The sequence below is a fragment of the Schistocerca serialis genome, chromosome 2, assembly GCF_023864345.2.
Source record: "Schistocerca serialis cubense isolate TAMUIC-IGC-003099 chromosome 2, iqSchSeri2.2, whole genome shotgun sequence".
Taxonomy (NCBI): Eukaryota; Metazoa; Arthropoda; class Insecta; order Orthoptera; family Acrididae; genus Schistocerca; species Schistocerca serialis.
The window spans coordinates 977,737,443-977,751,024 of NC_064639.1; the positions used below are offsets into that span (position 1 = coordinate 977,737,443).

General features: G+C 40.1%; 1 protein-coding gene across 2 annotated transcripts in view; it reads left to right on the top strand.

Annotated features, from left to right (window-relative positions):
• The window catches only part of LOC126456675 (uncharacterized), a 186,284-nt gene that overhangs the window by 83,141 nt on the left and 89,561 nt on the right, over positions 1-13,582 (top strand). The window lies entirely within an intron of this gene.

Below are 13,582 nucleotides of genomic sequence, written 5' to 3' on the forward strand. Positions count from 1 at the left end.
TGTATTCCTTTTTGCCTGCTTCATTTACTGCATTTTTGTATTTTCTCCTTTCATCAACTAAATTCAATATCTCTTCTGTTACCCAAGGATTTCTATTAGTCCTTGCCTTTTTATGTACTTGATCCTCTGTTGCCTTCACTATTTCATCTCTCAAAGCTACCCATTCTTCTTCTACTGTATTTCTTACCCCCATTCTTGTCAGTCATCCCCTAATGCTCTCTCTGAAACTATTTACAGCCTCTGGTTCTTTCAGTTTATCCAAGTCCCATCACCCTTAAATTCCCACCTTCTTGCAGTTGCTTCAGTTTTAATCTAAAGTTCATAACCAATAGATTGTTGCCAGAGTCCACATCTGCCCCTGGAAATGTCTTACAATTTAAAACCTGATTCCTAAATCTCTGTCTTACCATTATATAATCAATCTGAAACCTTCCAGTGTCTCCAGGTCTCTTCCACATATACAACCTTCTTTCACAATTCTTAAACCAAGTGTTAGCTATGATTAAGTTATTTTCTGCGCAAACTTCTACCTCGTCCTCTTCCTTTTACTACTGTCAAATTCCAGTCCCCCATGACTATTAAATTTTGCCTCCCTTGACTATCTTAATAATTTCATTTATTTTATGATACATTTCTTCAAGCTCTTTGTCATCTGCAGAGCTAGTTGGCACATAAACTTGTACTACTGTGGTAGGTATGGGTTTTGTGTCTATCTTGGCTACAGTAATGCATTCACTATGTTGTTTGTAGTAGCTTACATGTGCTTCTATTTTTTTATTCGTTATTAAACCTACTCCTGCCTTACCGATATTTGATTTTGTGTTTATAACCCTTATTCACCTGACCAGAAGTCTTGTTTCTCCTGCCACCGAAATACATTAATTCCCACTATATTTAACTTTAACCCATCCAGTTCCATTTTTAAATTTTCTAACCTACCTATCCGATTCAGAGATTTGACATTCCACACTCTGATCCATAGAATGCCAGTTTTTTATATATATATATATATATATATATATATATATATATATATATATATATATATATATATATATATATATATATATATATATATATAACGACATCCTTCTGAGTAGTCTGCGCCCGGAGGTCTGAATGGGGGACTATTTTACCTCCAGGATCTTTTACCCAAGAGGACTCCATCATCATTTAACCATAAAGTAAAGCTGCATGCCCTCAGGAAAAATTACAGCTGTAGTTTCCCCTTGCTTTCAGCTGTTGGCAGTACCAGCACAGCAAGGCCATTTTGGTTAATGTTACAAGGCCAGATCAGTCAATCATCCAGACTGTTGCCCCTGCAGCTACTGAACAGGCTGCTGCTCCTCTTCAGGAGCCACACATTTGTTTGGCCTCTCAACAGATACCCTCCATTGTGGTTGCATCTACTGTACGGCTATCTGTATCACTGAGGCATGCAAGCCTCCCCACCAACAGCAAGGTCCATGGTTCAAGGGGGGGTGGGGGGAGGGGGGGGAATTAATCTGTTGCTGAGACTAGTTATGACAAATTAATGTCACGTGTGACATAATTTAGCCTCAAAACTTCAGCAACAGAACAGAAACAGTGCTGGAGCATTATATTGATAACATTCTACCTGAAAGAGTTTTTATTATTTTTGACTGAGCAAGGTAATTTATTATATAGCATGCTGCCTGTGTACCTTACACTGCCATGGCACTTATCCAGTCCCTCATTTCGCAGATAAATGTTTTCATCACCATGGGTGTGATGGTCATGCATGTCACATTTGTTTTAAAGAGATAGAGATTCTTTTTTGTAAATGAAACAGTCTCTAAGAGGTATATGTATGGGGCAGGTAATGTTCTCAGTTCTTTAAAGATTGACTTGGTAGGTATATGTGATGGTATACAAATCATGATCTTGACAGTTTGTTTTTTGCATAAGAAATATTGTCTTGTGTAGTGACCTCCAGAAATGAATGCCATATGAGAGAACTGAGTTAACTAGTCCAAAGTACACAGCTTTAATGGTAGTCACATCACATTTTTGACTGAGAACTCTAAAGGTAGGGCAGAAGCTAATGATTTTACATGGTAGTTTATCCCTCTGGATAGTCCATTGGAGTGTGTTATCTATCCAGAACCCCAAGAATTTAGTTTCACTAACCTCTTTGACAACTTACTTTTGTCTGTTACTAACTGTTCTAAATGTGCTGTTTGGATATATGGGGATGTAGAACCACTGGCTCTACCCCCAACAATATTGCTGCCCTACCACAGCAAGAACATCTGTATCTTTACCAGATCAGTCCTCTGTAGTATGCGCTCTATGCTATGTGAGAATAAAAGTAATCATAATAAATGATGAAAGTGCAAGTGATTATTTATCATCGTAATTACCATGCCTGCTCCCCACTACCTACAGATCTTTGATGGGCAGAAGATCATATGAACTGTCTTTTCCCTATTGAGTAAGGGGATGTTATTGTAGAGTAAGTATAGGAGCCCTCCACAGCTGCCAACTAAGTCATCTACTATGGAGAAATAGTACAAAAGAGGATGTATGTATCATCAGTGAACAAAACAACTGTTTTTGAGGGTAGGTGTTCTGAGAGATCATTAACCCTCTGTTGCTCGCGCAGATGACACTCGTCATCCACGTGACTTTCCCACTCAATTTTGTCTGACCAGGCTGGATTGAGTTTGCACCATTTTCAGCACCTTTCTGTTAACTCTCCATCTGTTAGCTCCAGTCATTGTTGGCTTTCAGTTATGAAAGATACAGTGTTTATGGAACATTATTTTAGTCAGAATGACACTGGTCATCTGCACGAGCTCTGCTGCCACAATCTGAAACAAAGTAAGTCTATATTACTTTATTGCTTTCCTAGATTCAATTGATCTTTCATGCGCATAAATTTAAGTGTATTGAAACTGATTGCTGTTACCTTTCATGTTACCTAGTATTCTCATTATTTTTAGATTGTGGAAGAAATGTCAAAGGCAAGAAAACCTTGTATAGAGTTTAGTAGAGATCCTAATGTCTGGCTGGAATGGTTCAATGAGCTGAGGGATGAAGATGCTCGCAGTGATAATGCTGACTCAGAGAATGAGGAATGTGTCCATGAAAGTGGTCATGATTCAATGATTTAGGAACAGAACAAGAAGTGTCAAAAAATGATGAATATAAGTCATGGGAAGAAGTAACTCAAGAGGATGCAATTTTTATTTTTATTTTATTTATTTATTTAAGGGAAAGATGGAAAAACGAAATGGAGGAAAAATAAACGTCCTACTAATGTTAGAAGCAGATCTTGTAATATTATTATGCATTTGCCCAGACCAAAAAAAATCAAGCTCATATAAAAATGACAGAAATAGAAATTCTGAATTTGTTCTTGGATGAAAACATAATAAGCATTATTGCAACATGCACTAATATACACTCCTGGAAATGGAAAAAAGAACACATTGACACCGGTGTGTCAGACCCACCATACTTGCTCCGGACACTGCGAGAGGGCTGTACAAGCAATGATCACACGCACGGCACAGCGGACACACCAGGAACCGCGGTGTTGGCCGTCGAATGGCGCTAGCTGCGCAGCATTTGTGCACCGCCGCCGTCAGTGTCAGCCAGTTTGCCGTGGCATACGGAGCTCCATCGCAGTCTTTAACACTGGTAGCATGCCGCGACAGCGTGGACGTGAACCGTATGTGCAGTTGACGGACTTTGAGCGAGGGCGTATAGTGGGCATGCAGGAGGCCGGGTGGACGTACCACCGAATTGCTCAACACGTGGGGCGTGAGGTCTCCACAGTACATCGATGTTGTCGCCAGTGGTCGGCGGAAGGTGCACGTGCCCGTCGACCTGGGACCGGACCGCAGCGACGCACGGATGCACGCCAAGACCGTAAGATCCTACGCAGTGCCGTAGGGGACCGCACCGCCACTTCCCAGCAAATTAGGGACACTGTTGCTCCTGGAGTATCGGCGAGGACCATTCGCAACCGTCTCCATGAAGCTGGGCTACGGTCCCGCACACCGTTAGGCCGTCTTCCGCTCACGCCCCAACATCGTGCAGCCCGCCTCCAGTGGTGTCGCGACAGGCGTGAATGGAGGGACGAATGGAGACGTGTCGTCTTCAGTGATGAGAGTCGCTTCTGCCTTGGTGCCAATGATGGTCGTATGCATGTTTGGAGCCGTGCAGGTGAGCGCCACAATCCGGACTGCATACGACCGAGGCACACAGGGCCAACACCCGGCATCATGGTGTGGGGAGCGATCTCCTACACTGGCCGTACACCACTGGTGATCGTCGAGGGGACACTGAATAGTGCACGGTACATCCAAACCGTCATCGAACCCATCGTTCTACCATTCCTAGACCGGCAAGGGAACTTGCTGTTCCAACAGGACAATGCACATCCGCATGTATCCCGTGCCACCCAACGTGCTCTAGAAGGTGTAAGTCAACTACCCTGGCCAGCAAGATCTCCGGATCTGTCCCCCATTGAGCATGTTTGGGACTGGATGAAGCGTTGTCTCACGCGGTCTGCACGTCCAGCACGAACGCTGGTCCAACTGAGGCGCCAGGTGGAAATGGCATGGCAAGCCGTTCCACAGGACTACATCCAGCATCTCTACGATCGTCTCCATGGGAGAATAGCAGCCTGCATTGCTGCGAAAGGTGGATATACACTGTACTAGTGCCGACATTGTGCATGCTCTGTTGCCTGTGTCTATGTGCCTGTGGTTCTGTCAGTGTGATCATGTGATGTATCTGACCCCAGGAATGTGTCAATAAAGTTTCCCCTTCCTGGGACAATGAATTCACGGTGTTCTTATTTCAATTTCCAGGAGTGTATAAGTCAATGAAGTTCACGGTAACTTTTCTAGGGAGAGGTATGCTAAAGAAGCAGATGCGATACAGATCAGAGCTTTCATTGGTTTGTTGTATGTGTGTGGATCTTTGAGATGTTCTAGGAAGAGTATATTGAAATTGTGGTATAACTCAAAGGGAAATGGACTTGAATCATGTTATTTATGGATGAGTGAAGACCGATTCAGGTTTCCGTTGAGATGTCTGAGGTTTGATAATATCCATGATAGAGGTGTTCACAGAGAGATTGACAAGTTGGCTGCTATCAGAGAGGTACTTCAACTATTCATGAACAATTGCCAAAAGTATTTTGCACCTAGTGAATATCTTACTGTTGATGAACAGATTTTGGCATTTAGAGGAAACTACCCATTCAGGCAATAAGTTCCTAGCAAACTTGCAAAGTGTGGGTTAAAAGTGTTTGCTTTGGTTGGTGTAAAAACAGCTTACACTTTGAATTTAGAACCATATGTTGGTGAGCAACCAGAGGGACCAGTAATTCAGATGAAGATATTGTTCTTCAAATGATCGAACCAATACAAGGTACAAGCATAAATATTACTGGTGACAACTGGTTTACCAGTTTGACTTTAGTCAAGAAACTTCAGGCGAAGAAACTAACATATGTTGGAATAGTATTGAAAAACAAGAGAGAAGTGCCAAAAGAAGTTCTGCAAAAAAGAGAAAGGGAGCCAAAATCATCTATCTTTGGATTTCAACAGGATTGTACATTGGTCTCTTACTGTCCAAAGAAAAATAGAATAATGATGGTGTTGTCAAGCATGCATTTCGATGATGCTATACATCGTTCAACAGGGGAACAAAATAAATCTGAAATGATTACCTTCTATAGTCAAAAGTGAGGGTAGATTTTAGATCAGCTTTGTCAGAAGAGCAATGTGTCACATAATACAAGAAGGTGGCCTATGGTACTGTTTTACAATATTTTGAACATTGCAGCCATAAATGCTTTATGCGTATATAGATACCATTGCATGGCTTGAAATAAGGTTGTAAAAATGGTTAATTTTATAGAAAAAATCATCTGGGAACTAATAAAGCCTCAAATAGAGTGATGTTCCATTATTGAAAGCCTTCCATGTGAAATTTGGAGGAGGACTAAATTACTGTTAGGCACTTGAGAAATTGTGGAGCAGCCAGAAAAATCATCTGGACCATGTGGAAGGTGTTATATGTGTGGAACAGCAGAAAATAAACCAACTCATAAATGGTGCATTACATGCAACAACTGGACATGTGTAGATCATCTGAAAGACATATGTGTAAACTGTGTTGTTAAATAATGTGTTCTGTATTTCAATTTTGTTTTCACTTTGTCACTAAATTACTTTTGTATATGCTTATTAGTTAGGTTGTTGTTTTGAAATAAACATTTTCATGTTCTTTTGTTAAGTAGTTGCATTCTTTATACACATCTCAATGCTTACATGGAAAACAGATGTAAATTTGTTATTTTGAAATGTAGCCTTATTAAATTATTGAACAAATTATTGGAAACATTAGAATACATTATACTGTGTATGAATATTAAATGCATTATATTTAGATTTAATAAAAAAATGATAAAGTCACTCATAAAGACCAATCAGAGTGCACAGATAGAGACAGCTTGCTTTGTGGATGACACCTGTCATCTGCGTGATTGACCATTTCACGAATTTTCACGCATGTAACGGAGGGTTAATGAAGGGTAGGAGAGAAGGGCCCTTAAGGTTGATTCCTGTGGGACTCCTGATATGACTGGTATTATATCTGAGCAGCTTCTGCATCAGCCGTGTGTTGTTATTTCTACCAGCTGTGCTCCGTTTGATGGATGAAAAGTCCAGGGACATAGTGTGTTTCATCAAACGCCTGTATGACCTGTCAGTAAATGTAAAGAGAGCATCATTGACGAATTTATTTTCACAAAAGCCAAACTGCTGTGCTGTTAGTAGGGAGTTATTTCACAAAAGTACATTATTTGAGTATATACAATTTTTTCTATAATTTCGGACACAGTTGGGAGGAGGGATACAGGTCAGTAGTTGTTGACCTAATGCTTGTGTCCTTTCTCTTTTAAAGGAACTATCTTGAAGGTTTTGTGTGGTTGAGGGAAAATTCCAGTTAATTAGGTTGCAAAGTGGTTGTACTATTTCGTCAGCAATCTGTTTCATTATGTAGCTAGGTAAACCATCAAGACCAGATGATGGTGAATTTTTCATATTCCTAATTAGGAAAACTTTCTTCAAATTTTCAGGTATTAGAAAAATTGATTTGTTAGATCTATTTCATTTTGGAGGGAAATATTTTGTTAGTGGAAAGTGCTAAAAGTTCAAGAAAAATTGTAATTTGACTTTTATTTACCAAGTTTCTTTCCAAGATCATAATTTAAAGACTTTGTTAAAGTCTTATTAAGTTTACACATGGTGAATCTAAAAAACTCAGAAGTGATGTATATGGCACTGAGACAAGCAATTTAATGTAAGACACATGGGGCCACAAATGTCGGGAAGTACCTCAACATTGAATGACAAATGTTGAACATGTGATGTCATCAGGTGACATACCTCACCACGCATGCAGTGGTGGAGCCTATCAGTCTGTTGCAACTGATCATCCCAACCCAAGTGAGGTATTTGGTGTGGCTCTGGCCCTATGTGCATCACTTTAGTGCATGGGGCTCAGGGTTTGAGTATTTCACTTGGCTGGCAGTTTTCTTTTACATTGCATTACACAATTATGCCTTTACATTGGGATCATATTCATTATTTTAAATACCTTTGTTATGGTCTCTGCTGATTAACTGTGAAGTACATTGCAACAGAAACCTTCCATATTGTGTCCCTAGTAAATAAGTATAAGCTTCCAAATTGCATTGCTACCAGTAACCATGGACCTTGCCGTTGGTGGGGAGGCTTGCGTGCCTCAGCGATACAGATAGCCGTACCGTAGGTGCAACCACAACGGAGGGGTATCTGTTGAGAGGCCAGACAAACGTGTGGTTCCTGAAGAGGGGCAGCAGCCTTTTCAGTAGTTGCAAGGGCAACAGTCTGGATGATTGACTGATCTGGCCTTGTAACAATAACCAAAACGGCCTTGCTGTGCTGGTACTGCGAACGGCTGAAAGCAAGGGGAAACTACAGCCGTAATTTTTCCCGAGGGCATGCAGCTTTACTGTATGATTACATGATGATGGCGTCCTCTTGGGTAAAATATTCCGGAGGTAAAATAGTCCCCCATTCGGATCTCCGGGCGGGGACTACTCAAGAGGATGTCGTTATCAGGAGAAAGAAAACTGGCGTTCTATGGATCGGAGCGTGGAATGTCAGATCCCTTAATCGGGCAGGTAGGTTAGAAAATTTAAAAAGGGAAATGGATAGGTTGAAGTTAGATATAGTGGGAATTAGTGAAGTTCGGTGGCAGGAGGAACAAGACTTCTGGTCAGGTGACTACAGGGTTATAAACACAAAATCAAATAGGGGTAATGCAGGAGTAGGTTTAATAATGAATAGGAAAATAGGAATGCGGGTAAGCTACTACAAACAGCATAGTGAACGCATTATTGTGGCCAAGATAGATACGAAGCCCACACCTACTACAGTAGTACAAGTTTATATGCCAACTAGCTCTGCAGATGACGAAGAAATTGAAGAAATGTATGATGAAATAAAAGAAATTATTCAGATTGTGAAGGGAGACGAAAATTTAATAGTCATGGGTGACTGGAATTCGAGTGTAGGAAAAGGGAGAGAAGGAAACATAGTAGGTGAATATGGATTGGGGGACAGAAATGAAAGAGGAAGCCGCCTGGTAGAATTTTGCACAGAGCACAACTTAATCATAGCTAACACTTGGTTTAAGAATCATGAAAGAAGGTTGTATACATGGAAGAACCCTGGAGATACTAAAAGGTATCAGATAGATTATATAATGGTAAGACAGAGATTTAGGAACCAGGTTTTAAATTGTAAGACATTTCCAGGGGCAGATGTGGACTCTGACCACAATCTATTGGTTATGACCTGTAGATTAAAACTGAAGAAACTGCAAAAAGGTGGGAATTTAAGGAGATGGGACCTGGATAAACTAAAAGAACCAGAGGTTGTACAGAGATTCAGGGAGAGCATAAGGGAGCAATTGACAGGAATGGGGGAAATAAATACAGTAGAAGAAGAATGGGTAGCTTTGAGGGATGAAGTAGTGAAGGCAGCAGAGGATCAAGTAGGTAAAAAGACGAGGGCTAGTAGAAATCCTTGGGTAACAGAAGAAATATTGAATTTAATTGATGAAAGGAGAAAATATAAAAATGCAGTAAGTGAAACAGGCAAAAAGGAATACAAACGTCTCAAAAATGAGATCGACAGGAAGTGTAAAATGGCTAAGCAGGGATGGCTAGAGGACAAATGTAAGGATGTAGAGGCCTATCTCACTAGGGGTAAGATAGATACCGCCTACAGGAAAATTAAAGAGACCTTTGGAGATAAGAGAACGACTTGTATGAATATCAAGAGCTCAGATGGAAACCCAGTTCTAAGCAAAGAAGGGAAAGCAGAAATGTGGAAGGAGTATATAGAGGGTCTATACAAGGGCGATGTACTTGAGGACAATATTATGGAAATGGAAGAGGATGTAGATGAAGATGAAATGGGAGATATGATACTGCGTGAAGAGTTTGACAGAGCACTGAAAGACCTGAGTCGAAACAAGGCCCCCGGTGTAGACAATATTCCATTGGAACTACTGACGGCCGTGGGAGAGCCAGTCCTGACAAAACTCTACCATCTGGTGAGCAAGATGTACGAAACAGGCGAAATACCCTCAGACTTCAAGAAGAATATAATAATTCCAATCCCAAAGAAAGCAGGTGTTGACAGATGTGAAAATTACCGAACTATCAGCTTAATAAGTCACAGCTGAAAAATACTAACACGAATTCTTTACAGACGAATGGAAAAACTAGTAGAAGCCAACCTCGGGGAAGATCAGTTTGGATTCCGTAGAAACACTGGAACACGTGAGGCAATACTGACCTTACGACTTATCTTAGAAGAAAGATTAAGGAAAGGCAAACCTACGTTTCTAGCATTTGTAGATTTAGAGAAAGCTTTTGACAATGTTGACTGGAATACTCTCTTTCAAATTCTAAAGGTGGCAGGGGTAAAATACAGGGAGCGAAAGGCTATTTACAATTTGTACAGAAACCAGATGGCAGTTATAAGAGTCGAGGGACATGAAAGGGAAGCAGTGGTTGGGAAGGGAGTAAGACAGGGTTGTAGCCTCTCCCCGATGTTGTTCAATCTGTATATTGAGCAAGCAGTAAAGGAAACAAAAGAAAAATTCGGAGTAGGTATTAAAATTCATGGAGAAGAAATAAAAACTTTGAGGTTCGCCGATGACATTGTAATTCTGTCAGAGACAGCAAAGGACTTGGAAGAGCAGTTGAATGGAATGGACAGTGTCTTGAAAGGAGGATATAAGATGAACATCAACAAAAGCAAAACAAGGATAATGGAATGTAGTCTAATTAAGTCGGGTGATGCTGAGGGAATTAGATTATGAAATGAGGCACTTAAAGTAGTAAAGGAGTTTTGCTATTTGGGGAGCAAAATAATTGATGATGGTCGAAGTAGAGAGGATATAAAATGTAGGCTGGCAATGGCAAGGAAAGCGTTTCTGAAGAAGAGAAATTTGTTAACATCCAGTATTGATTTAAGTGTCAGGAAGTCATTTCTGAAAGTATTCGTATGGAGTGTAGCCATGTATGGAAGTGAAACATGGACGATAAATAGTTTGGACAAGAAGAGAATAGAAGCTTTCGAAATGTGGTGCTACAGAAGAATGCTGAAGATTAGATGGGTAGATCACATAACTAATGAGGAAGTATTGAATAGGATTGGGGAGAAGAGAAGTTTGTGGCACAACTTGACCAGAAGAAGGGATCAGTTGGTAGGACATGTTCTGAGGCATCAAGGGATCATCAATTTAGTATTGGAGGGCAGCGTGGAGGGTAAAAATCGTAGAGGGAGACCAAGAGATGAATACACTAAGCAGATTCAGAAGGATATAGGTTGCAGTAGGTACTGGGAGATGAAAAAGCTTGCACAGGATAGAGTAGCATGGAGAGCTGCATCAAACCAGTCTCAGGACTGAAGACCACAACAACAACAACACCAGTAAATGACCTATGTGTTATTTGCTAACTAAAGTCTTAAATGAGACAAGAAAGGAAAAAAGGGAAGAAACACAAAATAATAACAGCTTCTGCTTGGTTATGGTGAAGGTGATAACTTTGTGACTTCAGTGTTTACAATAGATCACATTTACAAAAGGTGTTCGAAAACAGACTACCTTGGCGGAGCTATGTGTAGCACTGCCCCCTGTTGGCTAGGGTAGGGTTAAAAAAGCCAACTGCTGCACGTGTGATCAGGAATGTCATTTGATAGCATCACGTGTTCAACTTGTGTCACCCATTTTTGGAGTATTTCCTGACATTTGTGGCCCTGTGCGTATTACATTAAATTACTTGTCTCGGTGACATCTATATTGCTTCAGGTGGTTTTAAATGTTAATGAGAATCAACATGTATACATCTACATCATCTACATCTATGTGATTACTCTGCTATTCACAGTAAAGTGCCAGGAGGGTTCAATGAACCACCTTCAAGCTGTATATCTACCATTCCACTGTCGAACGGCGCACGGGGAAAACGAACATTTAAATTTTTTCGTGCAAGCCCTGATTTATCTTATTTTATTACGATGAGCATTTCTCCTTATGTAAGTGTAACCCTTATGTAAGTGTAACCCCAACAGAATGTTCTCGCAATCGGAGGAGAAAACTGGTGATTGAATTTTCATGAGGAGATCGTGTTGCAATGAAAAAGCCTTTGTTTTAATGGTTGCCACTCCAATTCACGTATCATGTTGTGGCACTATCTCCCCTATTTTGTGATAATACAAAACAAGCCATCCTTCTTTGAAGTTTTTTTGATGTCATCCATCAGTCCAACCTGATGTGAATCCCACACCACACAGCAATACTCCAGAATAGGGTGGACATATGCGGTGTAAGCAGTTTATTTAGTAGATCTGTTGCACCTTCTAAGTGTTCTGCCAATGAATCACAGTCTTTGGCTTGCTCTACCCACAACATTATTTATGTGATCATTGTAATTTAGATTATTTGTAATTGTAACCCACAAGTATTTAGCTGAATTTACAGCCTTAAGATTTGTGTGACTTATCGCATAATCGAAATTTAGTGGATTTCTTTTAGTACTCATGTGAATAAATTCACACTTCTCTTTCTTCAGGGTCAATTGCCACTTTTCACACCATACAGCTATCTTATCTAAATCATGTTGCAATTCTTTTTGGTCATCTGAAGACTTTACGAGAATGGTAAATGACAGCATCATCTGCAAACAGTCTAATAGGGCTACTCAGATTGTCTCCTATGTCATTAATATAGATCAGGAACAAAAAAGGGCCTATAACACTTCCTTGGGGAATGCTAGATATAATTTCTGTTTTACTCTATAACTTTCTGTCTATTACTACGAACTGTGACCTGACAGGAAATCACGAATCCAGTCGCACAACTGAGGCTATACTCCATAGCCACGCAGTTTGGTTAGGAGACGCTTGTGAGGAACGGTGTCTAATGCCTTCTGGAAATCTAAAAATACAGAATCAGTTTGACATCCCATGTTGATAACAATGATTACTTCATGAGTATAAAGAGCTAGTTGTGTTTCACATGAATGATGTTTTCTGAATCTGTGCTGAGTATGTGTCAATAAATTGTTTTTTTCCAGGTAATTCATAATGTTCAAACACAGTGGATGTTCCAAAACCCTACTGCAAATCAATGTTAGTGGTATGGGTCTGTAATTTAGTGGATTACTCCTATTTCCCTTTTTGGAAATTGGTATGACTTGAGCAATTTTCCAGTCTTTAGGTATGGATCTTTATATGAGTGAGCAGTTGTGTATAATTGCTAAATATGGAGCGATTGTATCAGCATACTCTGAAAGGAACCTGACTGGTATAAAATCAGAACCAGAGGCCTTGCCTTGCTACACCAAGGATATCTACTTCTATTTTTCTCATCTTGGCAGCCACTGGTGTGCTTTATGTATGACCAGAATCTCTTTGGGTTTTCTGCCAGATTCGGAGACAGAGTTTTGTTGTGGAAATTATTAAAAGTATCTCACATTGAAGTACACACTATATTTCAAACATCTGCAAAACTTTACCAATCTTGAGGATTTTGTGTTCTTTTAAATTTGGCATGATTTTTTTCTTGCTTTTGCAACAGCAATCTGACCCGTTTTGTGTACAATGTGGGATCAGTTCCATCACTTATTAATTTATGTGGTGTATACCTCTCAATTGCCATTGATACTATCTCTTTGAAATCATTCCACATCTTTTATATGCTTAAATGATCAGATTGGAAGGAGTGGAGACTGTGTCTTAAAAAGGCATTAAGAACATTTTTTTTAAATAGAAGTACTTTGCATTTCTTTTACGGTTGTGGGTGTTACATTATTCAGCCTAGCAGCAACTGCCTTGTGGTCGCTAATCCCTGTATTCGTCCTGATACTCCTTATTAGTCCAGGATTATTTGTTGCTAAGAGGTCAAGTATGCTTTTGCAACCATTTACGCTTTGAGTGGGCTCATGAACTAATTGTTCAAAATAATTTTCTGA